The sequence below is a fragment of the Dermacentor variabilis genome, chromosome 1 (assembly GCF_050947875.1).
Source record: "Dermacentor variabilis isolate Ectoservices chromosome 1, ASM5094787v1, whole genome shotgun sequence".
Taxonomy (NCBI): Eukaryota; Metazoa; Arthropoda; class Arachnida; order Ixodida; family Ixodidae; genus Dermacentor; species Dermacentor variabilis.
In genome coordinates, this window is record NC_134568.1 from 25,091,549 (window position 1) to 25,118,570 (window position 27,022).

At 47.3% G+C, this 27,022-nt stretch overlaps 2 non-coding genes across 2 annotated transcripts; both read left to right on the plus strand.

Annotated features, from left to right (window-relative positions):
- The first annotated feature begins 14,273 nt into the window (after nt 1-14,273).
- On the plus strand, nt 14,274-14,346 carry TRNAR-CCG (transfer RNA arginine (anticodon CCG)). Its single transcript has one exon. It is a non-coding gene; the product is annotated as a tRNA-Arg (tRNA).
- A 6,923-nt stretch (nt 14,347-21,269) lies between these two features.
- Nucleotides 21,270-21,342, plus strand: TRNAR-CCG (transfer RNA arginine (anticodon CCG)). The gene has a single exon. It is a non-coding gene; the product is annotated as a tRNA-Arg (tRNA).
- Nucleotides 21,343-27,022: the final 5,680 nt, after the last annotated feature.

Genomic DNA, 27,022 nt, shown 5'->3' on the forward strand with positions numbered 1-27,022 from the left:
AAGCTTTCGTATTCAAGTGTTCGACGAAAACTCGTCTGGAGAGGAAACATATTGGTGCCAAAAACCGTGCACTCGCCAAGAATAAAAGAAAAATAAAGGACAGACGTTTCGTGCCCCGTATGGGTCCCTTGATCACAATGAAGGTGTAAGCATGGGCGTGCGGCATTTTATGGGTGAGGTGGCGCAGCGTTCAGATGTATATCTGAGGAAGATTACCCCGCGTCCTGTTTATCGTGTGTCTAGTTGAGTGGATGTAAAATGTTTCTAAAAGCAAACAGGCAGAAAAGTGTTTCTCTTATATGATGGTGGCTGCCGCGCCCCAGTCAATGATGTGTCCGGTTAGTTCGTGATATTTTGCCAGAATGTTCGCGGCTGTGTGGCCCTTGGAGATGTCGTTCATGTGTTGTTTCAAGCGCCGTTTAAGATTTCCACTCTTGCCGATGTAAGACGCGTCACTCCTTGCAGGGTATCTTGTATATCACGCCCGGGTAGTCCTTGTGTTTCAAAGATTCTTTTGCGCGAACCAGCTGATGGCCAAGTTTTCGGGAAGGCACATGAGCGATTTCAATACCGTAGCCCTTGAAAATTCGTGCAAGTGCTTTGCTTGTTCCCACTGTGTAGGGTACTGCAACGCGCTTCACTGTTTCTTTCGCTGTTTCACGGCGGGGCTTCGCCGATTTGCGCTCCTGCGTTCTGGACCGTTGTAGAGGGTAACCACTGTTCAACAGGTTCCTTTTCACAACCTGTAGCTCTTGCCTACGTTTCGTGGGGCTGGATCAGACGCGGAATGTCCAGGAAAAGAGTGCTGCTGCGACCGGTCGCTTTTCCCCAAGTGGGTGCGCCGAGTCGAAGCTCAGGTACGTTCTCGTGTGCGTTGACTTTCTGTACACACTAGTCCTCAAGCCGCTTGAAGTCATTTTTACGAGAATATCCAGGAAGTGAATTCGCCCATTCCGTTCCTCTCAGCCGTGAACTGTACACTAGGCTTGGATGAATTTAGGTGCTCGATGAAATCTGTTGTGTGGCGGCGAGGGATAATGCAGAAGCAGTCGTGCATGTATCTTAGAAATAGCTTTGGTCGCGTCCCAAACGGAGATAAGGCGGCACTTTCCAGATCCTCTAGAGCAACGTTGGTGCAAACGACGGACATAGAGGCTCCCATCGCTGTGCCGAATAGTTGCTTGTAATACTCCTTGTTAACGATGAAGTACGTATTTTCAAGGCAAAATTTTAGAAGGCGGCAAAGGTCGTGGGATTCGAATGGCGTGCGTTCGGGCAAAGAAGAGTCAGCCTCGAGACGTTTCCTCCAGCACTCGACCGCATAGTGAATAGGCATGCATGTAAACATTGACTTTACTTCAAAGGAGATCATGACTTCATCATCGTCAATGCAGGCGCTTCTTATTTACTCAATGAAATGAGCGGAGTCTATGACGGAAGTTGGCGTGAGTCCTGCAAGCGGCCTAAGAATGCGGTGCAGGTAGCCGGGCAGTTCGTACAGCGGCGAGCGTGTATAGTCCACAATTGGTCGTACCGGGACATCCGGCTTGTGAATTTTCGGCTGCTCTGACACAACGAATCAGATCCCGCGCTTTACGAACTGCCGAAAATTCACTTCTAACTACCGAAAATTCGCTTCTAACTACCCAAAAGTTAGAAGCGAATTCCTACTATCAGCAACTACCAAAAAGTTACAAGCGAATTCGCTTCTAACTTTTCGGTAGTTGCAGATAGTGGGTTTCTTTACTATTTCCGCTACCAAAGAGACCATTTCAGCCTCTCTGATATTGTATTTAACGTTATTTGTTGCCATGTTGCTTACTATACCTGTCGAATTTTTGCTGTTGTGCTTTCTAGTTATTCTCCTCAACTGGGAGTAATTTTTTTCTCTGCACAAGTACTTGAATACTCTTGCAACCTATTTACTTTTTTGCATATTCCTGAATCGTTCTTCGAAATCAATTTTATGCTTAGCTTCCGTGACTTCAAACCTGTCAAATTGTAGTTTTCATTTGTAGTTCTCACGTGAGTGCCCAACGCGAGGCGTCCCACGGACCTTTGGTTGCCGTCGCGTCCTGAATATACGTACGACTTCAAGAAAACAAGTGCATTTCCCAATGTAAGTCCTGGACCCATTGCACCTATCCACATACCAAGGAGCACCTCGTACCTATATTATCCCCTATGAGCTATGTGTTTCATTATGGCTACCTTTTTCTTCCGCTTTGCTATTAGTGTTTCATGTGTTTCCATATATCTGTTGAACTCGTTTATCCATAAACCGAGGTATTTGTATTCTTTTAACCGAGGTACTTCCTGGCCCTGTATGGAGACTTTCTGTTCACTGTTTTCAGCGAATGCCATAAGACCTGATTTCTTAACGCTATATTTCAATTCTAAGTCTCACCTTCGTGTACACAGATACTAGCTAGAGATAGTATATCAATTTGCCCGTTAGAAAGCAACACATTGTCATCCACAATAAAGAAACCTTGGAGCTGCTGCTATACTGTAGGCCCGACGGTTTGTATGATAGATTAGATCCGACAATAATTTCTTCTAGCGCCATTTCCATCCTATCCATGCAAACCCGTGACACTACGACAGTGCCGTCTGTGCACGCGACACATGGATGATCGATGATGGCTTTTTCACGACAATGACTTCTCAGCGGAAACCATACAGATTGGGCATACCTCATATCTGGGTATCTTGCAACCACTTCTGGAAAGAAACCGTGGGTAAGTTCACTTGTAGGTGACGAATGAACAAGACAATGGTACTAAATGATACCTCATCATGCCAGGAATACGCAGCAACAGAAAATAACTCAGCACATAATAATAAAAAAAACGAGTGTAACGAGCCTAAAATTGGGTGGGATGTGAGTCTGTATGCGCTGTTACCTTTAACGTGCTGCCACCTATAGTCGGATACAACTTTAGAAAAAAGGGGGCGTTTACTCCTTCGAGGCGGAGGCACACGAGCATCCACCAATGGGCGCGCGCTCTGGACAAACGTCATGAGCCAGACAGCCGGTGACCCCGCCCACGGAGAAGATGGCCGCCCGCGCTTCGAACTGGGCGAGGTCGCGTCAGCTGTGTGCTTCAGCCCCTCGTCAGAGTGAATTCCAGAACTGTTTGTGATGGTCTATCATGCCGGAAATATTACAGCGAGATTACGGTGCGCCATTTGTGCCGCGTGCATAGATTCTGAGCCGTGATCCGGTGAAAGAACATTGCAGCGAGCATCGCTGGCGCTGCGCTACGCTTTGCCTGAAAACAGGTTCCCGCGGCGACCGCTGCGAACACACATCCTGCGTGCTTGTTCCATGTTGTTTTATTTCGCTCCCGAGTGAAGTTACGGTGAGAAAGTTTTCCAAAGACTGGTGCCTACGGTAGCGGCGGGGGTGTTCGTATACTGTGTCGCTGCGTTTTTCGTCGGACGGGGTGAAGTGATGAAGCAAAACCATTCTCAGGAGTAATCAGAAAAGTGCGCGCAACAAAAACTATTTGCAGAAGAAGCCTTCAACGCAAAGATTTGTCGCCGTCAACTTAGCGTAAACTATCAATAGAGAGGTTTAGCTTTTCCGGTATTCCGGTAAAACGCAGGCGGACGCCCGGGGTGTTGGGGCGGAGGCGTAAACGTGAGCTGTCGAGTGGTCTGCATGGTGCAGCCACCTGGTGGCGCAGTGCTCAAACAGACAGAAACAGTTAAAATTGCATTAACCGAGCGTATTCTTCTTCGCTGCTGGTGTAAATTTTCGGCACTGGCATAATCGTGTTGCTGCCCCAACGCCTCAATGCCCCGTCCGCCTGCGTTTTACCGGAATACCGGACAAGCTAAACCTCTGTATCAGCAGTGAGATAGCCGAGCGTCTAGCGACGGTGTTCAAGCGTTGTGTGGCACCGTCGATTGATTGCTGTCCACCAGTTCTCACTGCACTCGCAAGCTGTAGAACGCGTGCTGTGAAATTGTTAAAACACAAAACCAAAAAATATAAATTTTATGCTATTTAAAACCACGAGTACTTATTTAAAACGATGAATGAAGCATTTTTGCGCCTTCCTGCCTCGACCGTATTCTCGCCCCAGGTTTGTAATGGTTGCGATAAATGCATTGTTTTATATAAGTACTTTTTCAATAGCAACTGATTCATTTTATGCTTGAGAAACGAGTAGTAGATACGCCGTGTACAAGTGAACAAGCGCAAAAGCGTTGCAGAGCTGCTCTTTCTACTTTTGTCGCTTGCAATGGAGCTAAAGAGCAGACGACGGGCAGCGTTGTGAAAGGCACGGGGTTATTTTTCTGCCGCTATCCGGCATGTGCTGTAGCACATGAGATCTCTAATAAACCAGTCATCAAAATGCAAAGGTCTTTATTTATACCGAGAATTACGCGTTTCAGGAGCACGATGTTTCGAGCGGGACTATTTTAGTCGCGGAGGCAATCGGCTGTTGCGCTTCGGTCATCTGGGCGGGGCCTCCCCTTTTTTCTAAAGTTGTATCCGACTATAGTGTCAATCACTTAACTACCGCCTCCTCCGCAAGGTGGCGACACTCCACGCGCAAATGCCGAGGCTAGAAGTTATACCCCTGTCACACGGCAAATTTAATGTCATTTCCAACAAATGACATTTGTTGCGATAATGTGATTATCACAGCGCGCTGTCACACTTCGAAAACTAATGTCATTTGAACATGATGACGATGACGATAGTAAAAAAAAAGAAGACACGCCTCAAACCCACTTTCGTCCAATAATTATTTTCCAATATGTTAAATTCCACTAGAATATGTGATCGTTGCTTTCAAACCGTAGCGTTCGATCACTAACTTGTCGACAATGCCAACGAAGTCGAGCCAAGCCAAGCCAAACTAAGGCATGCAACAGGGCGAAGAGAACGATAGGCGCCTCCGCTACATCTGCTAAAGTGGTACGAGAAGGGCAGTTGCATGTCATCGCCGTTCTGATGTGCATGCGAGCCTCTAATATCCTCATTCTTGGCGCGTGCCACAGGAAAACACGCGCACGCTTTTACGCCAAGTCAATTGAAGCGGCCGCGGCCGATGCTCCGGTGCGAACCAACACGACTGCTGCAGCGAAAGCTGAAGACGGCTGTCTGGTCACTAGACTGAGAGTACTTTTCTGTATTTACGCACGGGATGGAATACAATGTCGTTAAAGCAATAATTAATAAAATCGATAGAATGATAGAATGAACGGCAGCTGGTTGACTTTGGGAGCTCACGGCAAAAGCACAAATGAGGCAATGCAGTGTGACATGGGTTGTGCTTCGTTTGAATTCAGAGAAGCGCAGAGCAAAATTAGGTTTGAATACTCGGGAACCTTGGATCAAAATTAATGCGCGGCCAAAGGGCACAAGTGTCTGTACCTGAATTGCCTGGACACCGAATGGAGGAAGAGGTCAGGAAAGTTGGCAACCAAGTACAGGGCAATTGAAAGTGTAAATAGGCAACCAGGAGTCATCAGAAAGAAAGTGAGAGAAAGCGACATTGAATTGGATGCGAGGAAAGGAGAATGGAGATTTGAAAGAACACGAAGGAAGAAATTTATAGGGAAAATCTGTACTATAACACGAAGGAAAGTGCCTTGCTACTTGAGGCTTGAGCTGCAGCTATTCGCAAATAGACGAGGCATGCGTATGCTGCAGCAGAAATCCTGAGACCATTCAGCACATTCTTATCAAATGCGAAGGGATTCACCCAGTGAGACCCCTAGATAATGTACACCTTGTAGAAGCACTTGGATTTAAAGTGGACGGAAGCATCAGCCCGTCAGCAGTCGAGGTAAGTAAGAGACATTTGGAGAATTGGTGGGAAAATAGCAGGGAAGAGATTGATAAGACCGGATCCTTTACAGACATAGGTAGCGGTACAAGATAGGCAAGTCTAAGAAAAAAACACACTAAAAACAGTTGCACGCTTTGGGTCGTACCTTTCCACACAACAATAATCGTCATCTGCCTTGTCCGCATGTCCTTTCTTTAACGCTGCGAGCCCGGTTCTTCCAAGTCACGAACGCCGTGGGCGTTATTAGCACGACAGAACATTCTCGACAGGGAAGTAGCGAGCGCAGCGTTTTCAAGAAAGGAAATTCGGGCAAGACAGACGACGATTATTGTTGTGTGGCCAATATACACCCCATAGGGTGCAACTGTTTCTAGAGTGATGGGGATGAAGGGAGAGTGGAGGGGATGAAGGGGAGTTCTCAAGGTATGGTCACATTTTTGCTACGCTTTGCTACTACAAAAGTATTGTCGGTACTAGGAGGAACCCAGACCTGCGTTGTCCTGAGTGCGAGCGTTCCTATGCGTTGGAAGAAGAGCGGTTTCAGTTGTTAGGCGATGTGAACGGGGCAGATTTTATTTGTAATATGTGTGTGCTAGGGTCGCGACTAGACCGACGAGAGAAGAAGGATAAACTAGCTTATGCTGGTTGGGAAGCTGGAAAAGGAACTCCAGATCTAGCAGAAGACGAGGAAGGTGGAAGAAGATAAGCTAGCCAACGTATAAATGAAGATGAAGCCCACCATTCCGCAAAGCAATGGTGAACGTTTCGAGACAAGCAAAGCAAATGTGACTGGCTTCGAAGCGAGAGCAGCAAAGGAGGACGAAACCACCACGCGGAAAAGCGGTGGCGGACACGTCAGTGACGATGACGGAGAGGCTACCGCGGGCGTGCCAGCCACGGAAGAAGGGAACAAGGCGAATGATGAGGATAATAGAAGGGAGGGGGGCATCGCGGCCTTAAGTGCAGTTTTTGGCGGCCAGGTGGAGAATAAGCGTCGAGTTGTCGTCCTAGGGCATTCAAACACGCGTAAAGTAAAAGCGTTGATAATAGAGGCGAGCGCGTCCAGATTAGCCCGTTTCAGGGGAAACCGATTTGGGAAGTGATAGCCAAAGCCAAGCAACACATGTGAGACAGAATGGAGGAGAGGCACCTCGTGGTCATAATGGGCGGAGTGATTGGCATACTGAAGGAACGAGGGACGCCGATTGAGGGAGAAATAGCTGAATCGGTCACCGATCGGTGGATTGTTTCAAAGAAAGTGAAAATAACACTGCAGGACGGTGCCAAATGCTCAAAGGCAGGATAATTAAACCGAAATCTCAGTGCATGCAGTAAACAGGAAAAATTGAACGCTAGCTAAGGCAATGAATTTTACGTTCATTGACATACACCCAGAAATGCAGCGAGCAGTCCGGGAAGGCGCTTTTCTACGTGACGAGATACGTTTTAGCGATAATGTAGCAGCACCTGTTGGACGTTCATTCATGCTAGAGGCAGTAGCCTTCTTAGGCGGGGCGCAGGCAATCAGGAAGTTAGATTAAGTATTGAGTGTCGCGAAACACCGACAAAGAGCAGAATTAAATCACATGCAGTTAAGAAAAAGCGCGCAAAGGATGTATGCAGCGATGTTAAAATTTGTTGCATAGACATGCAAGTGGCCGCAAGCAGGAAAAATTGCTGGAAATCAAAAAGCAGCTGATTAACGGAGCCCATAGAGTGCACACCTGGCCCTAAACGCATCTGCGAGATTCGGAGGAGCCGCCTGTTATTGGCAGTGTTGTATGCTAGGGGTGCAACAGAATGACGGAAGTGTAGACATAATAATTAGGCTGGCTATAAAGTGGCAGAGTGTGAAAGAGTCATGTAAGGAGCATTTATGGATTTGCGGCACATGGAAAGGCAAAAAGACGGAGCTAAGAGTAGCATACCTATATGGACAGGTAATAGAGATACAAATAAATAATAGATTGATTCCATTAGAATAGGCATTAATCAGCTCGAATATCGGGCTAGGTGCTATTAGTACAAGATATGAATGCTTGGCTGGCAGTAACGCCTCATCCCAGCGCCGGTACGATCTCGGAGGCTGCGCGATCTCGGAGGCCACGCAAGGACGTTCGCGTGGACTTTGCGGTGGCAACACTCCATAGCGCCGCGTGTCCAAAGAGAAGTGTGATAGAGGAGCTAGCTTCAGGGTGGTACGTACCTCATACTATACGTTTTGGGTAATCGCATACGTGGATAGAAAGTCTATCGTAGGTGAGATCTGCCCGAATTTTTGCAGAATGTTCTTTGCTTTGATATAGATTAGTTTTGTAAGAACCGTACGGTTGTACTGGTGAGATAACAGCTGGAAGTGACTATGCTAACGCAAGTGCTATGTCAGGCAAGCAGCTAATGTGTGATGTGGCATTATTCAGGATGACCCCCCCCCTCCCCCTTTTCTCGGTTTCCCCTTTATTCATTAAACTTGACGAGGTGACAGATATAAAGAACACGTTTCGAAAGGTGTTGTGTCCGAGTTTGTGCCTTAGCTGCCTCTGAGCATCCCGCACTGTGCAGGTATAATTTCATTACTATGAAGCACCGTCATATAGTCTTCCGTAAGGGCAGGCAGTTCCTCGATGAAAACTTTCCTGACCAGTGGATAGGACAATGTGGATCAGCGACCTGGCCGCCGACCTCTCCGGGTTTGTGGCCTCTAGATAATAATGCGTTCTGTCAATGCAGTGGTGTGCTGGTGTGTCAATGCGTGTGCTGGTGCCCTAATTCTTAAATTACTTTTGTTCGGCAGTACTAAGGACAGAATAAACAAATCGTATTCTGAACGAAAGTTTTCGGCTGTCAGATCCGATGGTGCTTATCGGGTAGAGTGCTTCTATCAATGAGTCCTTTCTACTTCTATCAAAACAAGTGACAGTGATTAAAGTTATTAAAAAAGAAACGTCTTCCTTCAAAGCTTCTTTTGACTTAGATCCGGTGAAAGCGGAAATCACTGCAGTCTGGAAGCGTCAATCAATCGCCGATTGCCCGGCATACTGAGTAGTAACAAACGTTGAAAAAGAGCGCGATCATTCTATTGATCTCACGGTACGCCGGGCACACGAAAAAAATAAGATATAAATAATAATGTGAGGGGAGGCAGGCCGTTTTATTTAAGAAGGACGTCACAATATACTATCAGCCGCCAAGAAGAAAGCTCTTGACAAAGTTGATCTCTTGGCTGTAGTGACAAGTATCGTATTGAAGCATCGATTATCGGCAGTCAAGAGCACTCTGCGATCCGGATAGCACAATATGATCAATGAATCAATTTTATTGAAAGAACGATGGTTCTGTGGTCTATGCTCTGGTTTGGGGAGATGGGTAGGGTATTAGAGGAGAGGGGGATGGAGGCGAACCCGCATCGCCGCTGAAGCCCTAGCGACGTCAGTCTTCGGGGCGATGTCCCACAGGGCAGCGCTGGCCACCGCCGAGGGCGGAGAGATCCACTTCTCTAGAGTTTTCGCTGTACCACGATGGCGATTACGGGCATCTTGGAGGCCTGGGAAAGCGGAGAGCATGAGGGGTATGACCTCAAGTACAGGCACGTACGCTCGCCACTCCTCGAGCGCAAAGACTATCGCTTCTTTGTTCGTGAGTACTGGTGTTCCAGTCGTTTGTTTCGTTGGATTCATTCTCTTAGCGTCCTGGGCTGGGCGGCACATTCCTCAGCCCACGTACGATCCTGATCTCCCAGCAAAGAAGGAACAAGTACGAGCAGTGCTGCACACAACCTCGATGCCAGGGTTGCCCGCGTGGCCTGGTACCCAATCCACCCACACCTGAGTCCCATGTTTTGCAGCGATTTTATTGCATGGCAATGATAAGAGAAGAGAACGTTCAAAACACTGGCAACAAATGCGACACTTCACGGTAAAATGCGTATCACCTCGCGTGCCGCATGGAAAAGACCTGCGCCCGCCGAAGATACTACTCTATGCTACCATTATGGAAGACCACATCCAGGCGATAATAAATAAAACCAATGGCGGTCCTTAACATGGGGTACACATTCACATGGCATGGGAGGAAACCTTACAGGTGGCAGTGCTCGCGGTGGTGCTGACCTCCGACGGATGCATAAAGTGGAAGCTACTAAGTTTCTTCAGTACCAATGTTCACCTGCCTTTGTCTAGATCGAACTGCAAGCGATCAATATGGCGCCTAATCGACGGGAGTCATTCTTGCGTTGCGTCATTCTTGCGATGGGAGTCATTCTTGCGACACAGAGTATGTGTACACTGTACGGGGGTACTGACGATACTATCCGGCTTACCAAGAGTAGGCACGACTGCGTACTTCATTAAATAAGCAGTATAAAATTGTTCAAATGGTTCGTCTTGCGTAATATTGACTTGGAGACGTTGCCAAACTTAATCAGCCAACGTGTTTGCACACGTAATCTGTATAGCCCCAGCGCCTAGCTGAGAAGCACTTTTTGGGCTTCTCGAAAACAGCTTTCTTATCCTATGGACAGCACCTACAAGAGTTCCATTGTGAAGGGCCGCCGAACGGCACTAACGAAAAACATATAATTATGATTACTTTATAAGTGAAAGAAATTTAATATACCACCCGTTTTCTGGCGTCCGTTGTTGATAATATTCTCACATGGAAGAAACTACGAGTTTAAAGTTTCAATAACTCCAGCAAGGAAGCTTTGACAGACTTGATAAAAAACGCCGTGTACGCTGATTATGTGTATCTTAAGAACGTACAATTAATATAATTGCATTGGATGATGTTTTCTTGTGCACCTTTCGAGCGTCGACTAGTTCAAACGGCAACTTCGTATCCAGATGTAAAGGAATCTGGCCGCCTGTATCATGAAAAAAAAAGTGGTAAATAATAATAACAATAATATCCTTCATTTCATGAAAATAGTACAAATTCAAAGACCGGTCAGCCCAAGCCAAGAAGGCTTGTCGGGCTGTACCCGGCAGTCAGCGACAAGTACTTAAAAAATACAAGCACGTTTAGCCAGCTATAAACTGAAGCAAGCTACAAAACAAAAGCAAACTGATATCTCAAACGTGTCTAATATTACGCGATTTGCACTAAACACTATCTTTATTCTTCCCATGGTACGTGCAAATTATGGTAAGCAGAGTGTGCACTTTTCGTCCGTTTCTTTTTGGAACACACTACCTCCTACTATTAAGTTATGTAAATCATTTCAATTTAAACGACAACTAAAAGACCACATTTTATCATCTGCAACCACTTAGTTAAGTATTTTTTCCCCTTTCTTCCCTTCCAAATGTACATTTGGCTACGCAACACAAATAAAAGTTTATTTGGTTAGGTCTCATTATCAATTTACTTTCATAATGGCGTTATTTTTCTGTAATTAATCGAATGTAATAATAACGGTTATACTTTTTTACTAGCACGTCTGCAGCTGATTTGTATAGTACTGCCAAACCTAAAGCATTACTAAGTTTGTTATCTTTTGAATATCTTTATCTTTTGAATACTATTTGTTGCAACTCTTGTTTATATTTTTACTTATACGCTGTACAGGATGTCCCATTACAGTCTTTGACCTCGGGACCTCCTCCTGTGTAATATTGCGTTGTACTTTATGTTGTCTATCAATAATAAAACCTCATTCAATACTACTACTACTACTACTACTACTAATAATAATAATAATAATATACTTCATTTCATGAATATAGTACAAATTCAAAAACCGGTGAGCCCAAGCCCGGCAGTCCGCGAAAAGTACTAAAAAAAAATAAAGGTTGCCCAGATATAAACTGAAGCAAGCTGCAAAACAAAAGCAAACTACAACACAAAAGGAGGTTACAACACCAAAGCAAAGTACAAAAAAAAGAAAAGAAAAGCTTGCTACGAGGAAAACCAAGCTACAAAAGACATAAAGCGAAAAAAAAACAAGGATACACAGCAATCTAGACCATACAAAATTAATCGAAAATATGGCACGGGCTCTGGTGACAACTAAATAGAATAAAGCTAATCACAGGTCTTCTGAACACACTTCTGACTTCTCCAGCTTCATCCAGACTCCACTTGGGGAGAAAGAAGCAATGAAAGCAGAGCTCAGCTGAAGCCCATTCTGAAATAGCACAGACAGTAATTAAATTTTATTTTGTACCAATACACCGCACTGGTGTGAAAGCATACACTTGACGGAGTAGGCAAGCATTCTTGGAATTGTGTAGCGTATCAAACGTCTCCTGTTGCAGACTTCGTAAAGACGTCCGACTGCATTTGGAAGGCAATATGCCTGTGCTGTTATTATAATAAAGTAACTATTGTATGGACCATCGATAGGGCTTTGTACGAACCACATCCAATAATCCTTGTGGCCATATATAGAAGCAACGCTTTTTACATAAGATCTCATGGAACCACAGGCTGTTATTGCGCACGGAAGCTATAGGACACACGATGTTACTTATTATGTCTACCTAGGCAGGAAAACATTACGTTGATTGAAATTGCTTTTGTGCTGGTTGCTTGGTTACTAAATCCAAACCGAAAGATGGACGAGGATGTATTGAGAACAAAGCTAGCAATTTTTATCGATTTTTCGTTATATGACACCGTGAATGCCGACGAGCAAAGGCGTGAGAATTTTGTCGCTCACCTCGTGGTGCTCCTCATCCACGGAAAGCTTGAATCTGGCGAGAACTTTACACAGAATAAGCTTCATCTCGAGGAGAGCGAAACTTCGACCTTGGCATGCCCTGGGGCCTTTTCCGAACGGCTGGAAACTGACCGGGTGGATGGTCGGTTTGTTCTCCGGGTTGAACCTGTGCGTAGTGGCAAAAAGGAAGCCCTCAAAAATAATCGCTTGGCATGCAGCCAAGGCTGAGGCAACCCATGTCCCATAACTCTGCTCAATGTAAAAGCTTAAAGAGAGAAAAGACTTAATGAGCTTAAACTTACGGGTTATTCTTTAAAATCTCCCTTTTCATTTTTATTGCGGCAATAGGTTTGTTCGCAAAACATATGAACGTCTCAGTTCAAATTCTTAACTCTTCGGGCCGAACCCTCGGCGTTAGGACGCCAGCGTGACGTCACGCACATATCAAAGTATTTTTTCGTATCGGAGCCATTTTATTGAAGGAAAGCTTCTCGAAGCTTTCTAAGTCCAGTTTTTGGCACTTTAACGCTACAATATACTTCATCTGTACCGATAAAAAAAATTAAGTTCGAGAAGACGGCGTCAAATGCCATGACGCCATGCCCAGGTGTTAGGAGAGCTTCAAGGAGGCCTCGCCACCCATCTCTAGTGTTCTTGATTCTTTTGTGGCGCACTAAGTAAGAGCGGGATTTACAGTTCTTGAGAAGTTTCTTATGGTTCACGAAGCCACATCTCAATGAGAGAATCGTAGGATTTTTTTTTTTTGCTATTGTGGGAGCATAATTTGCTAATACAAAGATGCTTATGTTTCAAGCGATGCCAACCAAGCATGTTTCATTGAATTTGCCTGGGCATCGCCTTCACTCGACGCTATGCAAATCTCAATCGACCGTGCGGACAGCCCGTACTGTGAACGCCGCCAAGAGCCCGAGACTCTCCAACATCTGTGTTGCGACTGCCCTCTCTACGAATCCCAGCGGAAGGCGCTGGTTTCTGCGCTAGCAGGCATTGGCAGGCAAACATTCTCTGCGCCTGCGCCTGCGTGTCCGCGCTTTTTTATGCGCTTTGTTGAAGTGCTTGTTGGAAACAGAGAACTGGGAGATGCTGTGCGTAGATATAGACATATCTACTGGAATTGAGCAATGCTCATCAGGCAACGCGTCGCATGCTCCGGAGCACTACTGAAAAAAAAAGCGCTGAATACTCGTAATTCTTTGTAATCTCATTATTTGTGGATGCCGTCAGAAATCGAGATATACCGTGTTTGAAAAAGTTATGTGGTTTTAAGTGCCAAAACCAGTTTCTGATTCTGAGGCACGCCGTAGTGGAGGACTCCGGAAATTTTGACCCCCTGTGGTTCCTTAACGTTCACCTAAATCTAAGTACACGGTGTTTTAGCACCGTGTTTAGCGAGAACTCCGGCTTTCCTCTATAGCGCTACAGCGCCAAGATGAAGGAATTTTGAATGAGAACGGTTGTATAAAGGAAATGGTTAGAGCGGGCCGAGCAGGATGAAAAATTTATCTCAGCTCCTGTACTATGGAGCAAAACTACCTAAACAAATGGCATGACTAGGAAAAAATTTGTTATTGATTAAACTTGCTCTCTTCTTCCTCTTCGTCTCGAGAGCAAATAATTGGCGCGTATCTGCGAAGGCTGCCTGTAAGCCATACCCCTCAAAACAACGATTTCCTTCGGGGAATATTTCGCCCTCTATCTATTTCAATGGATCATATTAAGGGCTACTCTTTATCACTTCTACGGTATCACTGTTTATGAGCGTGTACCAGCATGTTCGCCGTGTCCGCGTGGCCTAATGGATAAGGCGCCTGATTCCGGATCAGGAGATTGCAGGTTCGAGTCCTGTCGCGGACGTCCAGTGTTTTTTTTTTTTTTTTTTTGCTGCATGACAAAGCATTGCATTTATGGAACGCCTGTGGTTGCTAGACGTGGGGCCGAGGGAATTAAGCGCATTATTAGGCATCAGGTAACCACCCGAATTAATTAAGCGCATTATTTGGCATCAGGTAAACACAAGTTTTAGTCCTGTCACGGATTTTGTGTTTGGAAGATTTTTTTTGTTGGACTGGTGCGGCATTAATTTTCATGCAACGTGCACAATCTGCTGCAACATGTCCGCTTGTCTTCATGGGACGCCCCTTCAGACCACGGTCATGCTCCGAGGTGGATGACATGAGCTACATCGGAGTTGTTTCAGCGGTCTAGCAGGGTCGTGTTGCCAATAATTTTTCATGGTGGCCAATCAGGATATTAATTACTAATGCCTTAGTTGCCAGCATGTGCGATGGTGTTGAATAGATTCTTTATTTTATTTTTCTGATAGTGCACATACGCGGGCTAGCTTATCGTGTTGAAATTTTCAACGGAGCATTACCCATCTGTTGGGACTGCTGAGTTATGCGTACAGGCGTTCTTTTTTCTTCCCATTCAGTAAAAAAGGAGTAAAATTAGGAGAAAGGTTACGGCTCAGTAAGCTTAACGTGTTCGTGCGTTTCCTACCCGCAGTCAGGACAAGGCTCGCGCTGTCACTATAATATGTATCACGTAACCGAATGTACACATTAGTCCATGGCTATGTAAATAAATCACGACGCTTCCTTTTTTTAGTTTGTCCTGCTGACGGGTACCAGATAAACGTGCCTCCACACCGTTACAGGAGTTTTGTTTAGGCAATCTGCCCACCTACATTGATATTGACACACGTACTTAACTTTATCGGGCGACCACGTTTCGCCGCCTAACAAATGTTATCGCACAGCGCAAGACGCGCCTGCATGTAAAAGAAGTTTCTGGAATGTTATCAATGGTTCCGTCCACTGTCTTTCACCGCAACTTGTGTAATCTGATTGCATCTATGGGCGACGCGAATAGTGTAGAACTTTGTGGAAGACACGCGGGTCCCAGCGGTTAATCCGGGACATTCGACGACCGATGTATAAAAGCCGACGCACTTGACCCGCTGATCAGATTTTCGACGATCGCCGACCGTGTTCGCCGCTATCATTGTGCTATAAGTGCAGCTTGTTTTTGGGGGCACAGGTTCGCCCAATAAAAGTTAGTTTTGTCTTTCACAGTGTTTGCTTCTCTGTTCTTCAACGTCACCACCACGTGACATCTGGTGGAGGTGCTTTTCGTTCATGTACCGGACGCCCCCGACAAGCCGTGATCCAAGCCCGGACCGCAAAGAGAACACCAACGTAGTCCCGGAGCATCGAGCAAGCCGCCGTCTTCAACAACTGCCCCCGGAGCACGGACTTCTACCTGAGAAGACCAAGAAGATTGTGGCCAAGGCAACCCCAATGGCACCCCCAGCGTCCCCCATCGTGCTGCAGCAGCCCAGGGAACCTCCGACGTTCCGCGGATCAACATTCGAGGACCCGGAAACCTTGCTCGAGACGGATGAGGGGGTCGCTACGTTTAACAGTTTGCGACAAGCTACGGCATGTCTATTTCACACGGGAATACGCCGCCAGGACCTGTTTCGAGAATCGAGAAGCCACCTTAACGACGTGGGACCTGTTCCGAAGCGGCTTCTTGAAACGTTTACAAGCGTCGTGCGAAAAGAGCGAGCCCAAGCACTACTGGAAACCAGAGTGCAGCTGCCAAACGAGACGATCCCGATCTTCACGGAGGAGGTGACCCGTCTTTTCCGGCACGCCGACCCGGAAATGTCAGAGGAGAAAAAAGTCCGCTTCCTGATGCGGGGCGTCAAGCAAGAACTTTTTGCAGGACTTATTCGTAACACGCCGAAGACCGTAGCTGAGTTTTCTGCAGAGGCATCGACGATCGAGAAAATTCTGGAGAAGTGCACCCGACAATACAACCGCCAGGGGCTCACGCCTCAGTACGCCATCCAAGGACTGGATTCCGGCGACCTTCAGGAGACCATCAGGGCCATTGTGCGTGAAGAACTGCGCAAGGCCCTGCCTTCGTCGCAGCCCCAAGTGGCTTCGATCGCCGACATCGTGAAAGAAGAGGTGCACCGATCGCTTGGAGTTCCCGAGCTGGAACCACAATTACCGCAGCCCCAGCCAGAAGCGATGACATGCGCCGCCGTCGCACGCCGTCAAGGTCCCCCTCCGCGACCACGCCAGGGCCCTGCAACGACGCAATTCCGTCGTCCGCCACCGCCGCCGCCAGCACGCCCACCCGTCGCCCAGCGCACCTACGCGAGGAAGACGGACATTTGGCGAGCCCCCGACCACCGCCCGCTCTGCTATCACTGGGGAGAAGCCAGCCATGTGTATCGCCGATGCCCATACCGGGAGATGGCACTGCGAGGTTTTGCCGTCAACGCTCCGCGCCCGCAGCAAGGTGAATAATAAGCGAGCTTCGAGCAATACCAAGCTAGAAAAGATATAAAGCGAAACAAACAAGGAAACACATCAATGTAGACCCAACGAAACTGATCGAAACTATGGCACAGGCTCTGGTGGCAACTAAATAGAATAAAGCTAATCACAGGTCTTCTGAACACACTTCTGACTTCTCCAGCTTCATCCAGACTCCATTTGGGGAGAAAGAAGCAATGAAAGCAGAGCTCAGCTGAAGCCCATTCTGACATAGCACAGACAGTAATTAAATTTTATTTTGTACCAATACACCGCACTGGTGTGAAAGCATACACTTGACGGAGTAGGCAAGCATTCTTGGAATTGTGTAGCGTATCAAACGTCTCCTGTTGCAGACTTCGTTAAGACGTCCGACTGCATTTGGAAGGCAATATGCCTGTGCTGTTCTTCTAATAAAGTAACTATTGTATGGACCATCGATAGGACCTTGTACCAGCCACATCCAATGATCCCTTGTGGCCATGTATAGAAGTAACGCTTTTTACATAGGATCTCATGGAACCACACGCTGTTATTGCGTACGGAAGCTGTAAGACACACGATGTTACTTATTATGTCTACCTAGGTAGGAAAACATTACGTTGATTAATATTGCTTATGTGCTGGTTGCTTGGTTACTAAATCCAAACCGAAAGATGAACGAGGATGTATTGAGAACAAAGCTAGCAATTTTTATCGATTTTTCGTGATATGACACCGTGAATGCCGACGAGCAAAGGCGTGAGAATTTTGTCGCTCACCTCGTGGTGCTCCTCATCCACGGAAAGCTTGAATCTGGCGAGAACTTTACACAAAATAAGCTTCATCTCGAGGAGAGCGAAACTTCGCCCTAGGCATGCCCTGGGGCCTTTTCCGAACGGCTGGAAACTGATCGGGTGGATGTTCGGTTTGCTCTCCGGGTTGAACCTCTGCGTAGTGGCAAAAAGACAGCCCTAAAAAATAATCGCGTGGCATGCAGCGCCGAGCCAAGGCTGAGGCAACCGATGTCCTATAACGCTGCTCAATGTAAAAGCTTAAAGAGACAAAACACTAAATGAGCTTAAACTTACAGGTTATTCTTTAAAACCTCCATTTTCATTTTTATTCCGGCAATAGGTTTGTTCGGAAAACATACGAACGTCTCAGTTCAAAGTCTTAACCCTTCGCGCCGAAACCTCGGCGCTGGGACGCCAGAGTGACGTCACGCATATATCAATGTATTTTTTCGTATCGGAGCCATTTTATTGAAAGAAAGCTTCTCGAAGCTTGCTAAGTCCAGTTTTTGGCACTTTAACGCTACAATATACTTCATCTCTACCGATAAAACAAATTAAGTCCGAGAAGATGGCGTCAAATGCCATGATGTCGTGCCACGGTGTTAGTGGAGCTTCAAGGAGGCCTCGCCACCCATCTCTAGTGTTCTTGATTCTTTTGTGGCGTACTAAGTAAAAGCAGGATTTACTGTTCTTGGGATTGGATTGGATTGGAGAAACTTTATTTATGCCTGCAGTTTCTTATGGTTCACGAAGCCTCTTCTCAATGAGGTAATCGTAGGATTTTTTTTGCTATTGTGGGAGCATAATTTGCTCATACAACGATACTTATGTTTCAAGCGATGCCAACCAAGCACGCTTCATTGAATTTGCCTGGGCATCGCCTTCACTCGACGCTATGCACATCTCAATCGACCGTGCAGACAGCCCGTACTGGGAACGCCCCCAAGTGCCCGAGACTCTCCAACATCTGTTTTGCGACTGCTCTCTTTACGAATCACAGCGCAAGACGCTCGTTTCTGCGCTAGCAGGCATTGGTAGGCAAACATTCTCTGCGCCTGCGCCTGCGTGTCCGCGCTTTTTTATGCGCTTTCTTGAAGTGCTTGGTGGAAACAGAGAAGTGGGAGATGCTCTGGGAAGATATAGACATATCTACTGGAATTGAGCAATGCTCTCCAGGCAACACGTCGCATGCTCCGGAGCACTAAGGAAAAAAAGAAAGCGCTGAGCGCTCGTAATGCTTTGTCATATCACATTTTGTGGATGCCGTCAGAGCTCGAGATATACACTGTTTTGCGAGAATTCCGGCCTTCCTTTATAGGGTTACTGCGCCAAGATGAAGGAATGTTGAGTGAGAACGGTTGTGTAAATCAAAAGGTTAGAGCGGACCGAGCAAGATGAAACATCTATGTCAGCTGCTGTACTATGGAGGAAAGCTACCTAAACAAATGACATGACTAGGAATTAGAGAGAGAGAGAAATTTATTTACAGAAAGGCAGAGAGGTTGGCCTGAGCTATAACTTGCTCTGGCCTGCTTCTCTACTCCGGGGCAAAGGGACGGGGAGGGAAAGGGCTGATGAATGATGAAGGTATAAGGAAGAGATGCGTATATATAAATTCACAGAGTTGTGGTATCTCTAATGCCTTGCGTCCAGCCCAGTGGCTTGGAGAAGAGCTATAGCGGCTCTTGTTACCAGGGCTGCGCTGGTTGCATTAGGCCAAGGACCTAAAAGAAACTCGTCCGATAGCGGTCTCTCATGGGTCTTTGCTATGGAAGAGACACGTTGCTGTCGTTCTTGCGCGTACGCGGGACACACGCAAAATATATGTTCAAGTGTTTCTGGCACCTTACAGCATTCACAGTTTGAGCTAATATCACTGGCACCTATCATATTATTATAACGGTTGGTGAATGCGACACCAAGGCGAATCCGGTGCACCATGCTCGTGTGGTTTCTTTTGAACTTGTGAGGCATATGAAATCTCATTTCTTGGTCCCATTTCTGTAATCGCTTGTGTCGTCGATCTGATTGGGTCCAGTGTTCCAACGCAGAGTTGCGGTTTACGCGACAAAGTAGGGCGTTTGTGTTTGTTCGTGAGAACGGAATGCGCACTTCACAAGCATTATCTAAAGCAGTTTTCGCTTCAGCGTCTGCCTGCTCGTTCCCCATCACGCCACAGTGTGATGGTATCCACTGAAAGGTGACATTGTGGCCATTTCTAGTTGCGTGGTCGAGATACTCTGTAATTTTTATAGCCATAGAATAATACGGGCCCCGTCTGAGGACACAATCAATCGTTTGCAGAGCTGGCTTGCAATCGCAGAATATCGTCCATGCGTGAAGAGGCTCCTCGGAGAGAAATCGAAGTGCCTCCCGGATAGCAATAAGTTCTGTGGCAGTTGATGTTGAGCTATGGTCTAGTTTAAACTGCCGAACGATGATCATATGTGGAATGACGAAGGCTGCAGTGGAGGCATATGGTGTGACAGAGCCATCGGTATACACATGTACAGTATCTTTGTACTCTGTAGAAATGTGCAACAGGGTGAGTTGCCTGAGGCCAATAGATGCAACGAATGACTTTTTAGTAATTCCAGGGATCTGCAATGTAACGACAGGTTTCGGCAGAACCCACGGGGGTATTCTCGGTATACAGTCGGGAGAAAATCTTGACGGCAAAACACTCTGATGCCGCGATATATTCCTTGAAAAGCTGGAAACTGGGTGGGTGGTAGGGAGCGATGACCGAGGATGATGCCTGTGTCGGGTCAACACGCGATGATAGTAGTTTGGCCAGGTCAGTGTCTGTAATATCAATGTCCACATCGTAGATGACGCCTGTCGTCGCTTACTTGCCGTATGTGGGGAATGCGCGAACAGGGATGCTTCCCAACTGAGTGATGTTTTTCAGTATCTGCAGTATTGTCGGTGTATTGACTTCCACCGAGAGTATGTTCTTTCGAGCGTTTATACGTATTTCTTCTACTTGACCATGGGCAGTTCGTTCAAAATATTCCGACAGGCTCTGCCTGTTCAGTGAGTTGAGGTTGCCTGTTGTCGTTGTTGGTACATATGCAATAGTGTATGATTGCTTGCCACTTGCCTTTTTCGTCGCCTGGCGACTGGTCGGTGATGTTCTTCATATCTTTCTCTTCAGACGTCGGCTTAACACCACGGTAAAATCGCTGTCCGAGCCCATCTCATCAGTAGAGGAGCCATCAGATGACTCAATCGGGACCATGCTGGGGTCGAAGCGGTCACTCACGTCACCGGCATAATGAACTGGCCGTTCAGGACCAAAGTGCTGGGCGGGGCTTCGGTCCCCCATTGCAGAGGATGATGTCCCCCAGTTTTCTTGTCACTGATTGCAGAGATCACAGAAAATAAAACAGAAAATGCAGAGACCTCGAAGCTGAAGCTGCTCGCTACGATCACTCGACTAGGAATAAAGTTGTTATTGACTAAACTTCCTCTCCTCTTCCTCTTCGTCTCGAAAGCAAATAATTGGCGCGTATCTGCGAAGGCTGCCTGTAAGCCATACCCCTCAAAACAACGATTTCCTTCGGGGAATATTGCGCCCTCTATCTATTTCAATGGATCATATTAAGGTCTACTCTTTATCACTCCTACGGTATCACTGTTTATGAGCGTGTACCTGCAGGTTCTGCATGTCCGCGTGGCCCAATGGATAAGGCGCCTGATTCCGGATCAGGAGATTGCAGGTTCGAATCCTGTCGCGGACGTCCAACCTTTTTTTTTCTCGCTGCATGGCACAGCATTGCATTTTTGGAGTGCCTGTGGTTCCTAGACGTGGGGCCGAGTGAAATAAGCGCATTATTAGGCATCAGGTAACCACGAATTTTAGTCCTGTCATGGATTTTGTGGGTGGAAGATTTTTTTTGTTGGACTGGTGCGGCTTTTATCTTCATGCAACGTGCAGAATATGCTGCTACATGTCCGCTTGTCTTCATCGGACGCCCCTTCAGACCACCGTCTTGCTCCGAGGTAGGTGACACGAGCTACATCGCAGTTGTTTCAGCGGCCTAGCAGGGTTGTGTTACCAATAATTTTTCATGGCGCCCAATCAGGATATCAATTACTGATGCCTTAGTTGCCAGCATGTGCGATTGTGTTGAATATATTTTTTTATATTATTTTTCTGATAGTGCAGATACGCGGGGTAGTGTTGAAATTTTCAACGGAGAATTAGCCATCTGTTGGGACTACTGAGTGATGCGTACAAGCATTCTTTATCCTTCCCATTCCATAAAAAGGGATAAAATTAGGCGAAAAGTTACGGCTCAGTAACCTGAACGTGTTCGTGCGTTTCCTACCCGCAGTCAGGACAAGGCTCGCGCTGCCACTCTAATATGTATCACGTAACCGAATGTACAGCTTTCACATCAGTCTACGGCTATAAAATTAAATCACGACGCTTTTTTTATAGTTTGTCCTTCTGACGGGTATTAGATAAACGTGTCCCCGCACAGTTACAGGAGTTTTGTTTAGGCAATCTGCCCACCTACATTCATATTTAATACATCGGCAGGACGAATGCTTTGGCATTAATGTAGTCCGAGTCACACAGACTCATCCCCTTGCGATTATCATGTTTTGATATGCTTCAATCGCGAAACAATGCACAACTATCGCCTCGCGCCCTACTTCTTTCCCGCGCACGCCGTGCTTCCGAGCCAGCTTGGATTCGCCTAGGGACGCACAGAGCAAACAGCTTTTTCCAGCGAAGTGCCTATGCACAGGCGAACAAAAATCTCTAGAGGTTGCATGGCGCATTTCGGTTATTTTTTCGCCCATGCGCAGTATTGGGGCGAGGACTTACGGAGTCCCATGTGTCGGAAGCGCACCCTTGCATAGTATGAGGTATAACGCGGCGCGCATTTGTCTTACGGCGCTCTATAAAAACACCACGCGGCAGCCCTCCTGGACAGTTCTGTAAGCGCCCTCAAAACGAGGGAAATTTTTTACTGTCAAAATGGTAATCTTGAGCAAACTGAAAGCACAGAACCGTTTACAGACGCTATCTGTTTGCCGAAGCGCATTGTAGCAGCAATGCACGCAACAACACGCACCAACCAAACATCAAAATCAAGAACATCCGTTGACCTTATATATGAAGAGCTGCGGGAAGTCCGACGTCGCGCCGAGAGGAAATACAGGCGAACTAAATTGATATCAGACTTGAGGACGTCACGCCGTGTGCAAAAGAAAATTCAAACATACTCAGACAAGCTCGAGAGAGAACGTTGGAGGTCCTTTTGCACCAGCCTGGACCCAAGAAAACCGTTGTCCACAATATGGCATGTTGTACGAGCACTACCATCTCGTCCACAACTGCTACGTCCCTTCCGAGCTTTGGCTATCATCCAGACGCGCAGTGAGAAGGAAATCGCGGAAGATTTCTGCAGACACCTCTCTGGATCTACAACGTCGGTAGCTTCAGTGCTCAGGTGTGCTCCTCCAAAAATGAACGATCGTCTCGACCTCCCATTCACGCTGCAAGAGCTACGTGCAACGATTTCCTCTTCAAGACACTCAAGTGCGCCTGGTCCTGATGGCATTACCTATTATACATTGCGCCATCTAGGCCCTCGAGCGACTGAAGAGCTCCTGGCTTTATACAATCTCTCTTGGTCCTCGGGAAGTGTGCCTGCACACTGGAAGACAAGCAAAATCGTGGCATTATTGAAACCAGGCAAGACACCCCCATACTATGCTTTCCTACAGACCTGTGGCGCTTGCCAGTTGCATAGGTAAAACCATGAAACGCATGGTTTTGACGCGCCTGGAGTGGTTTTTGGAGAAGCGTAATATATATCCAGACGCAATGACAGGTCTCCGAAAGGGTAGGTCGTCAATCGACAGCGTCATTGACCTAGTAACAACTGTTGAACATCAGAAACGACGCCGTCGATTAACGGCCGCTGTCTTTCTAGATATCAAGGGTCTTTTGACAACGTTCTACATGATGCAATTTTAAATGCCCTAGAAGAATGTGGCGTCGGGGGACGTATGCATCAATGGTTAGCCAGCTATCTGCAAGAGAGAACGATATTTATGACAACTTCAGACGGTGAAACAAAGAACCACCCCGTGTCTATCGTGGAGTGGCTCAAGGAGGTGTATTGAGCCCAACCCTATTTAATATCGTTCTCATTGGACTGGTCAAAGAACACGCAGACACAGTCTCGGTCTCTGTGTACGCCGATGACATCTGTATATGGACCACGAGCTTAACGCGCTTGCAAGTGCAAACGAAGCTGCAGCGCGCCGTGTCAGTAACGTCGACATACCTAAACATTCGCGGACTGCAGCTCTCACCGGAAAGAAGTGTAACCATGGCATTTACACGGAAGTCAATGGCCTGCTACCCTGTTATGATTGATGGGAAGATTATACCTTCAGTAACGCACTACAAGTTTCTCGGAGTCATCATCCACCGTGACTTATCTTGGTCGAAGCACCTCTCTGGATTAAGAAAAAAGCTGGACAGCTTTACTCAGATCATTCGACATATGTCTGGAAAATCATGGGGGCCATCCAAGTCATCTCTTCTGCAGCTCTACCAGGCACTTTTTGTTGGCTACTTCCGCGAAAGTGCGCCTGTACTTTCTCGGCTTAGTACAACTGCTGTACGCAGACTTGAAAGTGCTCAGGCTCGCGCACTGACAATTTGCCTAGGACTACCACGATGTGCGTCTACTTGGGGCACTATTGCAGAGGCACGTGCGTGCCCAGCTCGAGTTTACCTGCAACATGAGCCATTGCGAGTGCATCTAAGGCTACTGATTAGACACAGGAATCATCCACTCACGAACGTCACAAGCGTACGGCCTGTGTCCGCCTACTCAGAAGCCGTGTTGTCGCAGCAAGACTTATTGCCGTCGGACTTCCAACTGTATGACATACCCGAGGTTCCACTCTGGACGATGGCGAAGCCAACGGTGAGACTTTCAATCCCTGGAATAACGAAGAAGTCGAAGATACCGCTTGCTGGGGCTCAAGCATTTCGTACTATCATACATTGCTTACATGTATGGATATTACGAACATGTTTTTACAGATGGTTCTGTGACACAGACCTCTTCCGCGGTGGCCTACATGGTGCCAGGAAAGGGGATCGCACAGCGGTTCAAGATAGGACACAGGACGTCGTCTACAGCAGCTGAGTTGACCGGAGTTCGAGAAGCAGTTCGCTGCATACTGCAACAGAGTCTCGATAAGTGGACAGTGTTCTGTGACTCAAAACCAGCACTGCAACTCATCAGCAATTATATGAGTGACAGTGACGTTTGTCCTCTCCGATTCCGCCGCATCTACCCGGACGACGATGGTTCCCGAACCAGACTACGACATTAATCCAAGTCTCCCCGTGATTAAGCAACAGCAGCTCAGAAGTCTGCTCCGACGATACAAAGGCTGCTTTTCGACGTCATCGAGGATTCGACAAACACCAGTCGCCAAGCATCGCATAATCACCGAGGAGTGCGCTCGACCACTCCGCCAGAGCCCTTACCGAGTTTCGCCGCGAGAACGTGCAGCTATAAGAGAACAAGTCGACGAAATGCTGCGCAACGACATTATCCAGCCGTCGAAAAGCCCGTGGGCATCCCCTGTTGTCCTGGTAAAGAAAAAGGGCGGAACCCTACGTTTCTGCGTCGATTATCGTCGTCTGAACAAGATCACGAAGAAGGACGTATACCCCCTCCCACGAATAGACGACGCCTTGGATCGGCTCTGCAGCGCTAAATACTTCTCGTCGATGGACCTCAAGTGTGGCTATTGGCAAATAGAAGTCGACGAAAGAGATAGCGAAAAGACGGCCTTCATCACCCCAGACGGCCTCTACGAGTTCAAGGTTATGCCATTCGGACTGTGCTCGGCGCCCGCAACGTTCCAGCGCGTCATGGACACGGTGTTAGCAGGATTGAAGAGGCAGACCTGTCTCGTTTATTTGGATGACGTCGTCGTCTTCGCTGGAAATTTCTACGATCACCTCAGGCGGCTTGCGACAGTACTAGAGGCCATCAAGTCGTCAGGGCTTACTCTGAAGCGGGAAAAATGCCGCTTCGCTTACGATGAGCTTCTGTTCCTAGGCCACGTAATCAGCAAATCTGGTGTCCGTCCAGACCCGCAAAAGACAGCTGCCATCGCACAGTTCCCGCAACACATCAACAAGAAGGCAGTGCGTAGATTCCTTGGCATGTGTGCCTACTACAGGCGCTTTGTCAAGAACTTTTCACGCATCGCCGAGCCTTTGACACGTCTAACTAAATGTGATGTTGACTTCAAGTGGGAAACGCCGCAAGCCGACGCATTTGAAGAACTCAAACGACGCATGCAGTGGTCGCCGGTACTTGCGCACTTCGACGAGTACGCCGATACAGAAATCCATACTGACGCCAGCAGCCAAGGCCACGGTGCCGTTCTAGTCCAGAGAAGAAACGGAGTCGAACAGGTGATAGCTTACGCTAGCCGGTCGCTGTCAAAAGCGGAAGGCAACTATTCTACGACCGAAAAGGAATGCCTCGCCATCGTTTGGGCTACAGCTAAATTTCGCCCTTATCTTTATGGCAGGCCATTCAAAGTCGTCAGTGACCATCACGCGTTGTGTTGGCTAGCGAATATAAAGGATCCTTCAGGACGACGGGCGCGGTGGAGCCTCAGACTACAATAATACGACATCACTGTAACCTACAAGTCCGGACGAAAACACTCCGATGCCGATTGCCCATCACGCGCACCCATTGACCCGCCGCCGCAAGATGACGAGAATGTCGACGCCTTCCTTGGAATTATAAGCGCGGAAGACTTCGCTGAACAGCAACGGGCAGACCCGGAGCTAAAAGGCCTCGTCTAATATTTGTAAGGGCACACCGACGTTGTCCCCAGGACATTTAGGCGCGGATTATCATCCTTCACGCTTCAAAACAATCTACTCGTGAAGAAGAACTTCTCACCAGTCCGCGCCAATTACATTCTTGTTGTCCCGTCAGGACTTCGTCCAGAAGTATTTCATGCCCTACATGACGATCCGATCACTGGACACCTCGGATTTTCCCGGACACTATCGAGGATACAAGAAAAGTATTATTGGCCGCGCCTGACCGCCGACGTCGCCCGTTATGTCAGAACATGCCGAGACTGTCAGCGACGCAAGACACCGACGACAAGGCCAGTCGGACTACTACAGCCAATCCTTGGCGACCATTCCAGCAGATCGGGATGGACTTGCTGGGACCCTTTCCGACGTCAATAGCCGGAAATAAGTGGATCGTCGTGACGACGGACTAGCTCACCCGCTTCGCTGAAACAAAAGCACAACGTCGCTGAAACGAAAGGTAGCGCGGCCGAAGTGGTGAAATTCTTTGTCGAAAACATCCTGCTGCGACATGGCGCCCCAGA